At 46.5% G+C, this 18,801-nt stretch overlaps 1 protein-coding gene across 1 annotated transcript in view; it reads right to left on the bottom strand.

The window, feature by feature from the left end:
• Positions 1 to 18,801, bottom strand: part of ROCK2 (Rho associated coiled-coil containing protein kinase 2) — a gene marked incomplete in the record, with an annotated part of 2,656,097 nt that overhangs the window by 2,247,877 nt on the left and 389,419 nt on the right.

Below are 18,801 nucleotides of genomic sequence, written 5' to 3'. Positions count from 1 at the left end.
AGAGGAGGATAACGGTCCTTTATGGGGAGGAGAGGTTGCTTCCACTGATGTGGTTGTCTGGGTAGACAACACCTTCCTCATTAGGTCGAACGCCCCCGGGTCCCGCATCGAAGAATCCCCCGGTTCCTAAGAAATGGGAAGAATCCCCGAAACAGGCACCGAAGGCATCGACCCCGAGGACGGAGCCGAATCGATCCGCGCCGAGGCCCCGAGGGGAAGAGTCGGAACCGAACGCCGGTTCGACTCGGCCCCGGAACCAAGGACAGATCGTCGGCTCCGAGACTCCGGTATCGGGTCCGACGGAGTCGAGGTGAGAGGAACAGACCGAGAAAAAGACGGTTCTGGACCCGAGGGCTCCACAATCAGAAGATCAACCTCTTCCGGCTCCAAAGACTGAACAGGTCTCGGAGGAGGAATGGGTGGAGACACTGGGAGGCCTTCAAGTTTCGACACCAACTGGGCGGAAACTGAAATAAGTTTGGACAGGGCCGAATGCTCCAACAACTTCTGCACCACACGATCCACATCGACATCGGAGAGTTTGGAAGAAGAACGGGTCGAAGGAACCGAAGACGGAGCCGACCTCAATAAGGTCGAAGGAGGGAGCTCCATCACCGGTTCCAAGACTCGAGGCTCAGGAACCGACACCAGTTGAACACTCGGCCCCGAAGTCTGTGGAACCGGTGATCTAACTTTTGCTGAAGAGCTCGGAGCCGATGACTTGGGCTCCGACGTCTTCGATTCCTTAGAGGATTTTGATGCCTGGTCAGAAGCATCCAGAGCCTCCTGAAAAGAAGGTTTTAATAAACCTCTGTCCATGAGTTTCCTGCGCCTATCTGTCATGACCCTCCCACTAAAAGAGTGACAGATAGAACAGTCCTCTTGCAAGTGGAGAGGGCCAAGGCAGTAGACGCAGGAACTATGGTTGTCAGTTACTGACATTTTCTGGCCACACTGACAACGCTTAAATCCTGATTTTACCTTATCAGACATTTTACAAGAAAAAGACAAGTCCAGTATTATAGTCAAATCCGAGAAATTAGTGTCAAATCCGATTTAAATGTCGAATCCGGTTTAAAATTAAGAAGGGTTGGTAGGCCCCGAAAAAAACTCTAACCGATTAATAAGATTAACGGTACCGAGAATTTAACCCACTCAACACACAAACACTCAGTATATCAAAATATCCCTTCTAGTATCAAATAAAACAACAATATCCAATAAAATATAACAAAATAAGTTATATCTTAACTTCAGATGCTCGAGCTAGCTCCCAGCGATGCGAACGCAGCAGCGGCAAACTAGATCTGGGGTAAAGGCAGAGGGGGATTGTGGGTATTAGATTGTCTCGAGCTTCTTCTCGATGCAGAGCTTGCAAGCGGCCGGCACGGAGCCGAGGATCGGCTCCGAACCCATGTGTAAGAACAAACGGCGAGATTGAACATTATCACATCTATACATTTCTTGGCATTGAGCTTGAGCCCATGGCTCTGGCACCAAGCATCTGTTTCTGTAAGGCCCTTTTGTATAATATCCACATAATTTGGGGATTCAATAATGGCTCCCAGTTTGCAGTCATCTGCGAACTTTGTTAGCCAGAGTCCCTTAGTGCTGGCCTGTACTTCAGAGAAGTAGATGCCAAACAAGAGCAGTCCCAGGACTGAACCCTGAGGTACTCCACTTGTCTGGAGCTGGATTTTGAGTCGGCTACTTTTACAGTGTGGGTTCCGTCAGTAAGCCAGTTGGCAATCCATCGAGTGACGTAGGAATTAATGCCCAGCTTAGGAAGTTTATCGATGACTCCAGAGTGGGGGATGGTGTTGAAGGCCTTGGCGAGGTCCAGATAAGCTGTGTGGACCTCCCTGGCCTCGTCCACAGCTCTGGACACTGATTCAAAGAAGTCAATCAAGTTGAGGAGACAAGATCGGCCCTTTACGAAACCAAACTGGGTGGGATCCAGTGTTTTAAGGTTGTCAATATCTTTGTTTATAAGTTCCATGATAATGTGTTTCATGGCTTTGTAGATCAAGCTCATCAGACTGATGGGACGATAGTGCCCGGGATCCAAGGTGGACCCCCCCCCCTTGTGCAGTGGGATAACTGTAGCTGTGCGCCACTCATTGGGCATGAAGCCTGAGGTGTGGCTATGATTTAACATGACACTTAGGTGAGGTGCCAGTTCATTGTGTAGTTCATGTAGTACACAATCAGAGATGTCGTCTGGTCCCATGGATGCTGTATTCTTAGCTTTGGAGAGTGCATTTTTTTACCTATGTGGTCATGATTACCGGAATTTGGCAATCTTTTGGTATTGAAATGGGCCCTTTATGGGGTGAGAGGGGGGTGAAGCTGACACTGAATCGATCTGCCAGGATATTGGCAATATCCTTGGGATCAGTATATTTAATGCCATTCTGTTGTAGCTCAGAGCAAATCTGAGCATTGCCATTTAGATTCTTGACATAGCTATAGAATTCCTTGTGGTTGTCCTTGAAATCTTTGGCTATTTTATTTTCCTAACTAGCTTTGGAGGATTTTATGAGGGATCTCAGCTTCTTACTGAGGCTGGTAAGGGAGTATTCTGCATCCTGGGATTTTCCCCTTTTCTGCAACAGTTTCTTCCTTCTGTTGTATAGTTTGTTTATGGCAGGGGACCACCAGATTGGCTTCCTTTTTTTGGAGCAGAGCATCTTGGTTCTATCTGGAATGGCATGATTCATGCATGAGTGACAATAATGACAAACCATATAGATAGATATGAATATGAGTGCTTGTTTGGACTGCTTTCTGTATTCTATAAAATAAAAAAATAAATAAAATAATTAGAAAGCCCTTTGGGTGCTCATTTCTTACATTATCATAATTCTGACCCTGATCATTTAAAAGGTTGTGTCTTGGAGAAGGCTGAAGTTGGGGAACACATAAATGTTAAGGATAAATTGTTAAAAAAAGAAACCCTGTTTATTTTGAAATATGGCACTTTGGAGCCTTTTGGGCTCAACACAGAGTGTAAATGGAAAATGTTACTTGAATAATTGATTGTTTCATTGAGTGTTAAGTGTTACTTAGGATATTTAGTGGATGTATTTAAACTGGTGTAATGTGATGTGTTTTACTCTTGGAAGGCATTTTATGCCGAGGCATTAAGTGATTATTAAATTTTCCACTTTTGTATCAGTAGCCTTCTTTTGGTGGTATTTTATATTGTTTTTATTTTATTTGTGGTTTTGTTGCTTGCTGTACTCTGCCTGAATATTGCTGACCTCTGCATTTTATTTTGAATTGTTTTTCATTAAAGGTTTGGTTACTTCTATTTTATATCTTATTCTTGTATTACATTTGTTTTGTTTTAAGTTTTCTGTTCTGCTGGAGTTTTAATAGGTCTTGGCTAGAGTCAGACTGAAAAGTTAGCAAAAAAAATTTCTATGCAAACAGCGAATATCAGCAGCTAATTAGTGGGCAGAACTGAGAAATAGCATTCTTCATTTATCTAGAAATATCTCTATTCAGCTGGAGCACTTGTTTGGCTTACTTGCTGTACTTTGCCTGAAGACTGCTGATCTCTGTCTGCGCTTTATTTTAACACCCACCTGCTCAACTGTTGATGTATTCTTAAACTTGGTGGCATTTGAGCTGCCTGCCCCTACTATAAATCTGACTTTGGATACTCCTCCCAGTCCCATCTCACTAGCTCATTCTAGAGAGTATAGAAAGATCGTTTGGGAAGGCCCATCACCTTAGTTTCTTAACCTTGAATTTATCTTGTGTTTCCTCCATTCCCACTTCACTTATAAAATTAACTTTATTCAGCTGCATTTACTGTATTTGTGTTTCTTCCTAATTCATTACTCTTATTTTGCTGCCTGTACTCAAAAGTGTTTCATTTATTACTGCTTGTTGTAGCCTCATTAAATTGAAACCGTTATTCTAAGCCTCTTAGTTTTGGTTTAAGCACTTGGGCTTTAGGCCAGTTGGTTTACATTAAGAAGGCTTGTAGTCTACACTCTTGTGGCAGGAGAGGTAGCTTAAATCATCCTAAGTTGGGAATGGCTGGTTGAAGGCTTAGTGTGTATGTTGTTCCAAAAATGTCTTAGTTTTGGTTTAAGCACTTGGGCTTCAGGCCAGTTATTTTACATTAAGAAGGTTTGTGGTCTACACTCTTGTGGGAGGACAGGGTAGCTTCTGCCCTTCTGAGCTGGGAGTTGTTGGTTGAAGGCTCATTGTGCCTGCTTTTTTTAACTTTTTTTCTGAAATTATTGCACTTTTTTGCTATAGCATAGACTAGTTCTGTTTGTATAACTTCAGCACTAAACCTGGCCATCTTTTGTTGGAGAGTGTCCCCCTGTAACCTAGTGGCAGGAGTGTGCAGCTAGAACTCATATGACTGAAGTTTGCTAGAATAGGGCTCAGTTTTAAACAAATTAAAAATGCTCTAATCAGTTTGCACTTGTTGCTACATAAGCACCGCATTTGCATGAGTCTTGTGCATATTTTAACAATGCTCCACAGAGTTTGGCAACCAGCTACTGGTCTGCTGTATTTCAATCCAAGTCATCTGCTGATCTCTGCAAAATGTAAGTAGAATTATTCACTGCATATTGCACTTTTGAAGTGCATTTTTACCATATCACTGCTTATATGAACTGTTTTTATTTTCTGAAATTGTTGCACTTTGTTTGCAGTAGCAAAGACTAGAATCAGACCTGCTGAATCTTTAACTTGACCAATAAACCAGGCAGTCTTTTGTTGGAAAGGGTTCCCCTGTACCCTAGTGGCAGGAGTGTGCAGTTAGAAAGGAAAGTTGTGTAAAATCTTACCATAACCATAGATGCCCTTCTCTTCCATGTTGCAGCATTCTACTTGTGGGTTTACCCTTCTTCCTCTCCAGTTTGTCCAGCCAGGTTTCCAAAGACATCTGACGTGGCTGCAGAAACGTGGGCCATAAAAGTGACGTCTGCACACACCAGCCCTCAGAACATAATAATAGCCCCAGTCTGAGCCAGTCCTGCAAGGGCATATCCTGTCCAGCATCACCCAGGAGAGCAAGTGCAGTCATACAAGAGGGGAAAGGTGGCCAGGAAGGAGTACTGCAACATGGAAGAGAAGAACATCTATGGTTATGGTAAGATTTTTTACAACTTTCCTATGCCCTCCTATTCCAATATTGCAGTATTCTACTTGTGCATGGAACATCGTTCCATGTTAGTTGTCTTCTTCTCGCCTTCTTTCTTGCTGGTTGGGTTCAGAGCTAATCCTCTGCTCCAACTCGGCCATCTTCAAAAGCTCGAGAGCTGCTTACTGGCTCGTGGCCCCCTCCTATATCCCATGATGCCTGGTGCTAGATACCCAGATCTCGTTTGGTAACCTAACTACAGACATAATAAAAATAATCATGATAATACAGTAACTGTAGCAGGATACAGGAACCTACTGGAGAGACTGACAGTCAGAAGTAAAAGCCAGAGAGGACTCAGCCAGTGATAAAGAAGCCTACGGAACTCTTCCCGGTCTACTAGGATAGGGGGATGGAGGGTGGGACGCAAGAAAGAAGGCGGGAAGAAGACAACTAACATGGAACGTTATGGTAGGTACATAACTTCTTAATGTTAAGTTGTCTATCTCACCTTCATTCTTGCTGGTTGGGACAGCGTCCCTAGCACCTCAGTCCTGGGTGGCTCATCGGAACAGATTCTTCAGAACAGTGGAACCAAAATCAGCTATGCTTCTGGAAGCCACATCCAGCTTATAATGGAAATGAAGGTATGTGGATTAGCCCAGGTAGCTGCCGCACAAATAGTTTCCATTGGCAATCTAGCCTGAAAAGCCACAGAAGTAGCTAAAGCTCTGGTGGAGTGACCTTTGGGTTTAGCAGGAAGGTCTTTATTTCTCAAGTGATATATAAAGGTAATAGTAGAAGACAACCACCTAGATAAGGTGACTTTTGATACCGGTATGCCTTGTTTACCTTCAGTGTAAGACAGGAACAACTGGTCTGATTTTCTGAATTGCTTGGTTCTATGCAAGTAAAAGCGTAATTGTCTATGGATGTCCAACTGATGCAATTTGTATTCTGCCTTGTTGGAATAATTTGGAAAGAACACAGGCAGTTCAATGGACTGATTCAAATTACAATCAGAAGTAACCTTTGGGAGAAAGGAAGGATTAGTCTGAAGAGAAACTCTATCGTTGTGAAAAACTAGGTAAGGAGGACGAACACAAAGAGCCTGAAGTTCAGAAACTCTTCTAGCCGACGTAACTGCAACCAAAAGAAGGGTTTTCCAAGAAAGAAACTTCAAGGAACAAGAAGCTGCCGGTTCAAAGGGGGGCAGTATCAGGGAAGCTAAAATCAAATTCAGATCCCACGGAGGCAGGGGATCTCTTACTGGGGGTCTGAGTAGAGTGGCCCCTTTCAGAAAAGCTTTACAAAGCTTATGGGACATGATGCTTGAATCAGATATGCCCGTATGAAAGTTTGAAATTGCAGCTAGCTGAACTCTAATCGTGGCAGAAGAGGATCCAGTTCGAAAAAGTTCTGCTAGAACATCTAAAATATGGTGCACAGGGGCTGAAAAGGGATCTATAGTCCTGTTCTCTGCCCATAAGAAAAAACGTTTCCACTTACTAGCATAATTTTTTCTAGTGGTCGACTTATGCGAGGATAAGATGATTTCACGCACCAAATGGGAGATGTTGGGAAGCCTGGCTAAAGTCGGAAGTGGAGAAACCAAGCAGTGAGCTGGAGAGATTGAAGAGATTGGGGCAGCCCGCCCGAATGATGGATCAGGAGATCTGGAATTGGGTCCAGGGCTGCTCCAGAAGGTGATGATGCAGGAAGCGGAACCAAATTTGTCGAGGCCAGTAAGGGGCAATGAGGATCATCTTGCATCCCAGTGTGGTAGCTTTCTGAATTAGTTTGGGAATCAGGGGGAATGGAGGGAATGCATAAAGAAGTCCTTGGGGCCAATCGTGAACTACAGCATCTCTGGGGAGGTGTCCGGGAAGAGGTAGGAGAGAGAAAAAATTGTTGCACTTGCTGTTGAAGGGGGTGGCAAAAAGGTCACAGCAAGGCTTACCCCATTTGCGGAAGATTCTGTCCGCCACATTCTGATTGAGACACCACTCGTGAGGCATGAGAATTGCTCTGCTCAGCCTGTCTGCTATAACGTTGGACTTCCCAGGGATGTGCGCTGCTATCAGAAACCGTTGGGAAGAGATCGCCCACTGCCAAAGTCTGAGTGCTTCTCGACATAAGGGGTATGACTTCGTTCCGCCCTGCTTGTTGATGTACCATACCACTGATATAGTCTGTTTGAATTGCAATGGTCCCGGTGGGAAGAGAGTTCTGAAGAGCTTGCAACGCTAAAAGCACGGCTCTCATCTCCAAGACGTTGATATGCAGATGGTACTCGTGAGGCTGCCAGGTGCCTTGGACTGTTCTGCCCTGATAATGCCCCCCTCCCCCCACCCGATCAGGGAGGCATCCGTGGTCACCGTAGCTACCGGGGGAGGAAGAACTAATGGTCTGCCCTGGTGTAATGATGGGGAAACCATCCACCAAACAAGTTGGTTTTTGCATGATTGTGTGATCATTATCATGTGAGGCATTGGGAGTTGCTGGAAAGACCATTGTGTGAACAGCATCCACTGAAGAATCCTCATATGAAAGCGTGCAAGGGGGACTAGTATTATAGCCGCTGCCATGAGACCCAATGTTTTTAGGACAAATCTGGCCTGAATCTTTTTGCATCCTAATAAGACCTGCACATGTCCTCAAATGGCTAACACTCTGTCTACTGCTAGAGTCGCTGACATGTCCTTTGTGTTTAAGTTTGTGCCTATAAAGGTGATAGATTGACAAGGCGACAATGCAGACTTTTCAAAATTTACTGTGATGCCTAGAGTGGAGCACGTTTGGATGGTGTAGTCTCTGGCTAGCAGCAGGTGATGCCTGGTGGTTGCAGTAAGGAGCCAGTTGTCTAAATATGGAAACACCTGGAATCCTTGCCGTTTCAAGTGAGTGGTGACTACTGCCAAGCATTTGGTGAACACCCTGGGGGCTGTGGTGAGACCAAAGGGCAGGGCTCTGAACTGATAATGACTGGCTCCCAGCCGGAAGCAGAGGAATCTTCTGGAGCGTCTGTGCATTTTGATATGGTAGTACGCATCCTGAAGATCTATGCAGCACATCCAACTGTCCTGACCCAGAAAGGGTAAAATGGACTGTAGCGTGACCATCCGGAACTTCGTTCTTTGAACAGACCTGTTTAGTCTGCTGAGATCCAGAATGGGTCTCCAGTCCCATGTGTTTTTTGGTACCAAAAAGAACCTTGAGTAAATTCCGGATCCGTTGGTCTGCTGGGACTGACTGGATGGCTCTTTTTCTTAGCAGTTTTGAAATTTCTTGAACTGCTTGATCCCTTAGATTGGGTGGAACATCTGGGAGGGATTTGCTGGAAGAAAGTGGAGTGTGAAAGAAGGGGAGTTTGTAGCCTTCGGATATGATAGAAAGTACCCATTTGTCTTTTGTTATACTTTGCCAGGCTTCTGGGTACAGCGATAATCTTCCCCCGACTGCCTCCGAAGGTGGACAGCTGGGCAGCACTTCAGGGATGCTGGAAGGGCTTGTCAGAGAAGGATTCTCTTTGGCCCTGATTTTGCAGACCCCCCCTGCCCCTAGGGCAGCGTCTATTGATGTTCCCTCCTCTGCCCCTGGAGGGGAACTCTCCACGTGTGTCAGGCACGGCTCCCTGGGATTTCCAGTACCACATCTTCCCACTCTTCTGACCCTTGGGATACGGTCTTGAAAGAGTGGAAAAACGGACTCCAATGGCAGAGAGAGTCTTGCCTTCCTGCTCACACCTGGTAAGGGTATCCTTCATCTGTGGTCCAAACAGAGCAGAACCATCAAAGGGAGTGTTGGTGAAAGATGCCTTAAAGGGTTCCGCAAAGTTGCATAACTGCATCCAAGCGTGTCTCCTCAAAGCCACACCTGTACCTGCGGCCCTACTTGCTCCATCGGCTGCGTAAGAGATGAGCCGCATGGAGGAGTTTACTACAGAATTTAGAGTCACCAGCTGGGAGGCAATCTTAGCCTGAGCCCCCGCAGCTGATGGATCTTGAAGGGTATCTCCTAACTCTTTAAGGAGATCCCTTTGAAGGCGGGTAAAATGGCACAAATAGTTCAGAGACCTCATGGAAAAGGTCGCTGAGGAAAACATCTGCTTCCCATATCTGTCCATCGTCCTAGATTCCTTATTAGGGGGCTGAACAGACGAAGAAGTTTCAGCCAACTCCTTTTTAGTGGCCGCTGCTACCACCATGGCATCAACGGGAACACCCTTGGTCAGAAATTGCTTGTCCTGAGGGGCAGTGATGAATTTTGTGGGCCTACGGGGAGCTGGTTCCATTGTGTCTGGAGCTGACCACGCCTTTCGAGACACCACCGACATCAGTGGATCGAAAGGCGGAGACACCCAGGAGGTGGAGGGTCGGGAACCAAACGTGTCCAGGAATACCGACTCATCCTCGGAAGGGTTAAGGGTAGTCCAGTTCCCCCTCTGCCTAAGGATTTTAAGGATGTCTGAGAAGGAGACGTCCTCAGAGGGGGATCTCGGGGACCCTTCCGACTCCTCCAAGTCGGTATCTGAAGTGACAGACTCAGGGGAGTCAACATGCTTCCTCTTGCATTTCCTCTTTCAAGGGGGCTCCTCTGAATGAACAGGGGAGGCCTCGGAAGAGGAAGATACACCCAATGGGGTGCCCTGGAGCACTTGTTCCCCACGCTTGGGGTCTGGAGGAGGGGCAGAGGCAGGAGCAGGCACCATGGGGGGAGGAGCCGATGAGGCCGACCGTGAGGCTGACTCAGATGCCAGCACACTCCTCATGACCTCGAAGGCGCCCCTTCCCGATGCCAAAGAAGGCTCCGGCTCCGAAGAGATCGGAATCCTTCCCGGCACTGAGAGAGACGGCTCCGAAGCCGATGTAGGAGCCGGACTCACCTGCGCCGAAGCTCCGAGAGGGAGAACGGGGTCGGACAAGGGTCCAATGCCACTCGCCTCCTGGGAGCCGAGGGAGTCCCGGTGCCCAGATCCCTCCAAGGACGGCACCATGGAAGAGATCGGAGCCGACGACGGCACCGAAAGGGGAGGTATCGGTGCCAACGGAACCACTGTTCCAGCCACAGCATGCTCCGGCTCCAAACTCAAGGGATGAGTCGAAGGAGGAACTATTGGGGAAACAGATAGAGCCGAACCCTGGTGAGGGGGGCTACATAGCATTTTTGCCAGGGCCTGCGACTTTAAAAGCCTGCTCACCACTCACTCCAAATCATGGTCGGATAGCCTAGACGACCGAGAAGAGTGGGATCGATGACTCCGCTCAGATTGCAATAAGGGTGACCCTGGAGCAGAGTGTATCGACTCCAATGATGGTGACCTGGAGCGTTTCCGACTCCCTGACGGTTCCGACGGAAGAGTCGGGGCCGACTGAGAGATAGGTACTTCGGCTCCAGTCGGAGCAGAAGTTGACGTCGAGATAAGTACTTCAGTTCCAGCTAGAACTGAAGTTGAAGCAGAAGCCATACCCGGCGACGGCTCCGAGCTGGGAGCCAACAGCTTCGATGGGCCTAGAAGGTTTCACTGACGGAGTCTTGGCTGGTGATCCTTCAGGTTTAAGCAAACCCCTCAGGATAAGCTTATTCCTACGCTCCTGCAGGACTCTCGGACTAAAGGCGTGACAAACCGAGCAAGGGTCCTGCAGGTGTAGGGAGCCCAAGCAGTAGACATAAGAAGTGTGACCATCTGTCAGAGACATTTTCTGACAGCATGAGTCACTTCTTGAATCCCGACACTTTTGTGTCTTTAGACATTCCTGTAAAGGAAAATCAAATAGAAATAACAAGTAGAGAAGGGAGTAGGTAACTGAAAGAAATGCACACAATTCACACAAGTTATCACACCCTAATAGCACACACACACATACACTATAATAAGACCTACAGCTACCACAATTTACTAAAAAGAAAACCTTTATCTACCTTAAAAATAAAACAATGATAAGCCTCTAACTAAAACGGCTTACTTTGTAAGGTAAACGGGGGTGGGGGAGGGAAAGGAAAAACTCTCTGAGGAGAAAACAAGTTTTGAAGGGTAAAGTTTAACAAACTACTATATAATCTACTCTAAGCTATATAACAATAAAGGTATATCTAACAAATTACAAAAAAGTCCTAAATCTAAGAACAAAGTGAAAATTACGACCTGAGCCAGTAAACGCAACCTCGTAGCAGAAGCGGCAAATGAGATCTGGGTATCTAGCGCCAGGCATCATGGGATATAGGAGGGGGCCTCGAGCCAGTAAGCAGCTCTCGAGCTTTTGAAGATGGCAGAGTCGGAGCCGAGGATCGGCTCCGAACCCAGCCAGCAAGAATGAAGGCAAGATAGACAACTTAACATTGAAGGGTTCCACAGCCATCACTACCTGTAACTCAGACACTCTTCTTGCTGAAGTGATGGCTAGAAGTAAGGCTGTTTTCCAAGAGTGGAATTTTAACTCTGCTATAGCAGCAGGCTCAAAAGGGGAAAGTGTGAGCTTCTCAAGTACAAAGTTAAGGTCCCAGGCATGGGTGAGAGCTCTCCTCGGGGATCTTAAATTGTTAGCTCCTCTCAGGAACTGTTTAAAGGTGGCTCAGTGCTGTAATGAGCTGAGATGGCCAAGGCATGAATTTTAATAGATGAGAAGGATAGGTCTTTGTGGAGAAGCTCCGCTAGGTAATCTAGGATTTGAGGTAAGGTGGGCACGGCTGTGTCTTTACCTTGACAGTGGCTCCAAGAACAGTATCTTTTCCACTTTTCTGAATAGGATTTCCTAGTACTAGGCCTCCTGGCCTCAAGGATGACGTCCAGCACCTGTTTGCTTAGGGTTGCTGGTGGTGTATTCAGGGAATAAGCCAGGCTGCAAGGTTCAGGTTTGCAGCTGAGGATGCAGAATCTGTCCCTCCTGCTGGGACACCAGGGGAGGAGGTCTGATGTAGGTACCAGGGTGGCACTGCTATTAGACTGCGTAGGAGTGGGTATGTACCAGTGCTGGCATGGCCCGTCTGGTGCAATAAGGATTGTCCTTGGTGTGTCCTGTTTGATCTCGAGTAGTACTTTTGAGAGGAGGGCAGAGGGGAAAAGGCATAAATTGAGAGGTTTTCCCATGAGAAGTATAGGGCATCAACTTTCCATGCTTGGCTGTGGGGATTTCTGGAGCAACATTTGTTCAATTGATGGTTTTGGGGGGAGGCAAAGAGGTCCAACCTCTGGTGTCCCCACCTGTGGGTTGGAAGTTTGAATGCGTTGGGTTCCAGTTTCCACTTGTGTGGGTCCAGTAGATTTCTGCTTAAGTCGTCTGCCAGTGAATTTTGTTTGCCTGGCAGGAACTGAGCTTGCAGGTGCACTTGGTAGGTCAAGGCTGTGTTCCACAGGGCCATGGCTAATCTGCAGAGAGGTTAGGACTGAGTTCCCCCCCTGCTTGTTTACGTACCATCTAACTGTGTTGTTGTCTGTCTTTATCATGAGTTATCCTGGAAGGATGAGGTATCTGAAGGCTGCCAGAGCATTCTGTACAGCTAATATTTCTTTTTGATTGACATGCAGGTGAATTTGCCTTGGGTTCCATTTGCCTTGAATGCAGTTGCCTGCCATGTGAGCCGCCCATGCATAGTCTGATGCATTTGTTGTTAGGGTCTGGGCAGTGGGGGGGGGGGGTTGAATGAAATGGAGTCTTCTTGTTGTGGTTGCAAGTCTCTGCCCACTAAAGGAACTCTGCCCTTAGACAAGGAATGATAGGAATCAGTGTTTCCAGGTCATGAGAATGTTGACACCAGAGACTTTTAAGTACCATTGAATTTCCTCATATGCAGTCTTGCATATGGAATTAGTAGAATGCACGAGACCATGAACCCTAGGGCTTGCAGTATTTTTCTTACAGATAGCTGGCTTTTGGTGGCCATTAGTTTGAAGAAGTTTGTCAAATAAATCTGCTTGTCTGAAGTGAGGAATGCCATCTGGAAAGTTGAGTCCAAGCTTGCTCCCAGGAATACAATCTTTTGGCTGGGCATCAGATGTGATTTTTTTCGCTGATGGTGTACCCCAGAGAAGTTCAAAGTCTCTTTACAAATGCCAGGTGCTGAAGTAGCAATTCCTGACTGTCAGCCTGAATCAGGCAATCGTCCAATTATGGATAAATTTGAATATTTCTCTGTCTGGAGTATGCAATGGCTGGAGCCAGGTACTTTGTGAATACCCTGGGCACAGTAGATAAGCCAAAGGGAAAAGCAGAGAACTGATAGTGCACTGCCCTGAAACATAGATGTTTCCTGCAAGATTCCCTTATGGGGATGTGCAGATAAGCTTCTTTTAAGTCTAGGGTGACTAACCAGGAGTCCTTGGCTAGCATAGGAAGCAGCTGTTGTAGTGTAAGCATTTTGAATTTTGGGACCACCAGGAAGGTGTTGAGAATGGACAGATCCAGGATAGGGTGCCAAGTGCCCTCTTTTCGGGGCACCAGGAACAGTCTGGAGTAGAAAACCTGTCCCCCTTTGGTCTACTGGAGCAGGCTGAATAGCCCTGATACTGAGAAGAGAAAGTACTTGTTTTTGAGCCTCTGGTCTGGCAACTCGCATGGGGTTGGCAGTGAGTGGAAGTAGAATCTGCATCCCTGGGATACAATGTTTAGGACCCATCAGTCCTGGGTAATGTAACTCCAGTTTTTTGCATGCAGGGCAGGTTTTCCTCCTAGGGGTGCAAGTACTTGGGCATGGCTGGGAAGGATGACAGATAAGTCATTGTGAACTTTTTCCATAAGGGGGTGGCTTACCACTCCCTGTTTTTGAGGTGCGAGCACTCCATTGTTTAGATCTCTGCATACCCTGAGACTCTAGTCTTGGAGGTCTGTTGCCCCTGAGTCTCGACTGAAAAGGTCTGGGAGGGACTGGAAAGAACCAGTTTTTAGAAGGCCAATGCCTACTGAATCTAGGTGGCTGTACCTGTAAGAAATCTTTTAACAGTTTGCATAGATTTAGCTTTTTCCTTCATCTTTTTAAGAACTTCTGCTTTTGTGCCAAACAAACTTTCATGGTTTAATGGAGCATCTAGTAATTTTGCTTTGACATGGTCTGGCAAGATTTGTTCCTTCAGCCAAGTATGCCTTCTCAGTACAGATCCAGTGACAGAAGCCCTGCAAAAGTAGCTTCTAAGGCATCAAAACCGCACTGCAAAGTATGTTTACTAACTTGGTTTGCAGAATGCATTAACTCTTGTAAGTCTTTATTTTCTGCACAATCTGGAATCAACAACATTTTTTGTTTAATTAGTTCCATAATATGTTGCTGGTACTTCAAAATGTGAAGCTGGCAATTTAAAGCCCTAATGGCAAGAGTTGCAGAGGTATATACCTTCTTACCCCATCTGTCTAAAGCTCTAGAATCCCTGTCCGAAGGGGTAGGGTTTTTGGCTGCAGTAGCCTTAATACCTTTAGGTCCCTGGGAAATGGTCTCTGGATCCACAGTGGGATTCTTAATGAGAAATTTGTGAGAGTCAGGTACATTTGTAGTATCTGTCAGGCTTTCTAGGAGCTGGTGGTAAAGTATCAGGGGTAAGACTGGATTCCATGAAGACATCATCTACAATATCCAGGACAGGAGGGTATAGCTATAGGCCTGTGCTGAGGCAAGTCTAAAAATTCTCTGAGTCTCTTTTTGGACTGTTGGTAGTCCTGGCATTCCCAGTGGAAATGCTCTCTTAAGGTTCACAGGAAGGTACTAGGCTATCTGCCCGAGGGCATTTATAAGCCTAGCCAGAGTGTGTCAGCTTTCGGCGCCCCATTGTTTAACTGAGCCTCTGTCAAGAAGAGCCAATGAAGTGATCCCAAGGGTGTATTTTCTGTTACCCATCCACTCATCAAGGTTTCTCTTGAAGAGTGTTAGTGAGGGGCTCTGCCTAATGTAGTTAGGAATTTTGTTCCAAAGCATGGGGAATCTCTGACAGGAATCTATCCCTCCAGCATGTTCTATTTATTGTTGTAGCGAAGTTTAGCTCACTCGAGCAAGTGGCTCGCAGTGACTTGGATTTCTTTAGGTGGAGCATGTCCATCAATTCTGAGTTGGACATGGCTTTGTAAGTCAGGCAGAGATCACCTCTGAGTAAGCGATATGCCACTGAGTACAGCCGAAGTTTTCCCAGTCGGGCTGCACAGGACATATGTTTGAGGCCAGTAATCCTCTTGATGAGGTACTTTTGTGGTCTTTCCAGCTGCTGGAAGTGTCTTGTGAGGTACATCCCAAATGGGGCATTGTACTCTATGAGCCTGATGAGTGACGTGTGGAGGGGCACTATAACCTCTATTTCTAGATGCGAACCCTTTAGTAATTAGATGGGCTACATAGAAAGATTTCTTAACTACTTTGGCAATATGATTGTCAAAGGAGGGATTACTATCTACCTGGGTCCCCAGATCTCTTATTACCTTATCTGTATTAAGGGGGCTGCCACTTATGTGGTAATTCATGGGTGTTTTGTTTTTCCCAAACGGGATGACTATGCATTTTTTGGCATTTAGCTTGAGACCATGACTTTGACACCAGGTGTCCGTCTCAGTAAGGTCCTTTTAGAGAATGTCCGTGTCAGCCGGAGAGTCAATTATGGCTCCCAGTTTGCAGTCATCAGCGAACTTGGTTAGCCATAGTCCTCCTGTGTTTGCCTGTACTTCTGAGAAGTATATGCCGAACAGTAGGGGTCCCAGGACAGAGCCTTGTGGGACACCACTTGTGAATGGTTTAGAGTCGGACTTGAGGCCGCTATTCTTACCGTGTGAGTTTGGTCTGTAAGCCAGTTAGCAACCCAACTTGTGACGTAGGGGTTTATGTTCAGGCTGGTGAGTTTTTCTACAATTCCCGAGTGGGGAATTGTGTCAAAAGCCTTGGCGAGGTCAAAGTAGGCTGTGTGAACCACCTTCCCATCATCTATGGCCTTGGTGACTGTCTCGAAGAAGTCAACCAGGTTTAGTAGGCATGATCTGCCCTTAAAGCCGAACTGGGTCGGGTCAAGTGTTTGGAGGTTCCCAATGTCTTTGTTAATGAGTTCCATGATGATGCGCTCCTTAGCCTTGCAGACCATGCTAGTCAGGCTTATGGGGCAATAGTTACCAGGGTCAGTTATGGCCTCTCCTTTGTGGAGCGGAATAACCATTGCTGTGCGCCATTCTATTGGCATATAGCCTGTGGAGAGGCTGAGGTTGAACAGTGCGTTTAGGTGGGGGGTTAGTTCGTTCTGCAGTTTGTGCAAGAGACAGCCTGGGACACCATCTGGCCCCATTGACGCTGTGCTTTTGGCTTTTGAAAGGGCTGTTTTCACCTGTGCGTCTGTGATTTCCGGGACACTACACTTTTCAGGTACTGTTGTGGGCCCTTTTGGTGGTGAGAGGGGGGGTGAAGTTTGCACTGATTCTATCTGCCAGGATGTTGGCAATATCAGTAGGTTCAGTATATTTTGTGCTGTTTTGCACTAGCTCAGAGCATATCTGTGAGTTGCCACTTAGATTCTTGACATAGCTAAAGAAGGCTTTCTGGTTATCTTTCGAATCCTTGGCTATTTTTCTTTCGAAGTTGGCCTTGGATGATTTTATGAAGGAGCTTAGTTTCTTACTGATACTGATCAGGGATGTCTTTCCTTCTTGGGATTTGCTTTTTTTCTGAGCTAGTTTCCTCCACCTATTGTATAGCCTGTTTATGGCAGGGGTCCACCAGACTGGTTTCCTTCTCTTAGGAGAGTGAGTCCTGGTTTTGCTAGAGATGGCACGATCCATGCATCCTTGTAGGTGCTCACAGAGTGCATTTGTAAAGATTCCTGCATCTTGGACTCTGTTATCTTTTAGCGTGGGGGCTGTGAAACTTACCACTTCTGTCTTAAGTAAGGTGAAGTTTGCTATAGAAAAGTTTTTTTTTACTGTGATTTCCTTGATGGGGGTGGGGGGGTGGGGGGGGTGGACATCCAGAGTGATTAGTTTACGGTCTGATCTAACCAGTGACGGGTTGACCTCTGGTGCAGAACACCTGTTGCCCATGTTGGTGATGACCAGGTCCAATATGTTTTCACCTCTGGTAGGGGAGTTTACCAGCTGATCCAGGGCATTTGAATTGATACATTCCAGGAAGCGCTGGACCTGGGAGTTTGCACTGGAGTAGTTTTCCCAGTTAACGGTAGGGTAATTGAAATCGCCCAATATCAGGGTGTTTGGTAGGACCTTAATTTTTTTCAGTGTCTCCAGAAAGGCGGAGTGGTGGTCCTGGATCATGGAGGGTGATCTGTAGCAGGCCACAATTTACATTGCAGATTTGCCCGATGTTAGTTGCACATGGATGATCTCAGAGGTATCATGCTGCGCCACTAACCTGGAGGTGTAGGTATCCTTGATGAATATGGATACACCCCTTCCTTTTGTGTTTCGGTCCATGTTCTGTGGCCAAAATGTGTGGTATGAGTTGTAGCCCGGTAGTGCTGGGGTGCTCTCTGGAGCCTTGAACCAAGTTTCAGTTACTGCACAGATGCCAACATTCTCCATACTGAGGAGTGCTTCGAGAGCATGCATTTTGAGATTTAAACTCCTGGCGCTGAGTAGCATAACCCTTTTGTTAACTGTGCTGTTTACGGAGGTGGGTTTGACTTTTGAGCCTTGCCTAAAAAGGCACTATGGGGGCAGCAAGAGCCTTGGCCGGTATTCGAAAGCCTAGGGGTGACAGGTGCAAGCCATCTCTTGCGAAGCAACGCGGCTTGTCGACCATGTCGCCCCAGGCTGACCGACACTGAATCCCCTTTGAATGACACCAAAAGCTTAGCCAATTGTTGTGTTGCATAAAAGGTATGCAAGGTTTCACCTACAGAAAAATCCTCTGGAGGGGAGGCAGAGGGAATGTAATCCTCTGCATGTGAATCCTCACAGGTAGATAAGGGTAATCAGAGGGATCAGAGTCATCGAACTCAGGGTCTATAGAATCAGAAGGAAAATCAGTTCTTGGTCTTTCAGAGGGGGAAGGCTGGCTTCCCCTAATTAAAATTATAAGGTCTTCAGCCATTCTGAGCATTTGTTTCTGTGGCATGGCAGCTTGAGTATGCACTTTGGTCGTCAGTTTTCTAGGCGAACTCTGGGCCTGAGAAATCGGTAGTTTTAGTCAAAAACGAAGTAGTCGGTTTAACATGAACATCGTATGGTCTGAATATACCCTCAGAAGCCGGTGCCTGCACAGCGGCTCCGGACCCATCCAAGGTAGAAACATCCATAGGTTCCAAAGTCGAAGAAGTATCTCGCAGCATACCGGACTCCGAATGGGTCTCAGTAGAGGCCCGTGAATCTGTAGAAGTAGGTATCAGGGGCTGTGCAAAGGCACCTCACTGAGTACCGGTGGACTGGCGACTAGCTTAACGGAAGCATCATCAGCAGTGTTGGACCTATATGGTCTTGTCTCTGTCTTTATCCTTACATTTTTTCAGAAGACTGCTATTCAGATGGCTTATCGAAGCCATTTCGGAATATGGAGAACGAGAGCAAAAGAATTTAGTGACAAAGATAGCCCGACGACAAATAGTTCGGGCGTTAAGCAAGGCACAAAACCGACCATGAGGAACATCGTGGTCTGGGCCTAAACAGGTGATGCAGTAAGAATGAAAATCTCTGAGGTATTTGCTTTCCAGAAGCAAGACAATTGTTAACTTTTTCTGACATCGGTTAGTGCAAGAAAAAAGAATCCCCAATAGGGTACTTAGC

Source organism: Protopterus annectens, chromosome 1.part1 (genome assembly GCF_019279795.1).
Source record: "Protopterus annectens isolate FY-2018-M chromosome 1.part1, PAN1.0, whole genome shotgun sequence".
Taxonomy (NCBI): Eukaryota; Metazoa; Chordata; order Ceratodontiformes; family Protopteridae; genus Protopterus; species Protopterus annectens.
The sequence above is the reverse complement of the archived record's forward strand: the minus strand, read 5'-3'. Positions and strand labels throughout refer to the sequence as shown.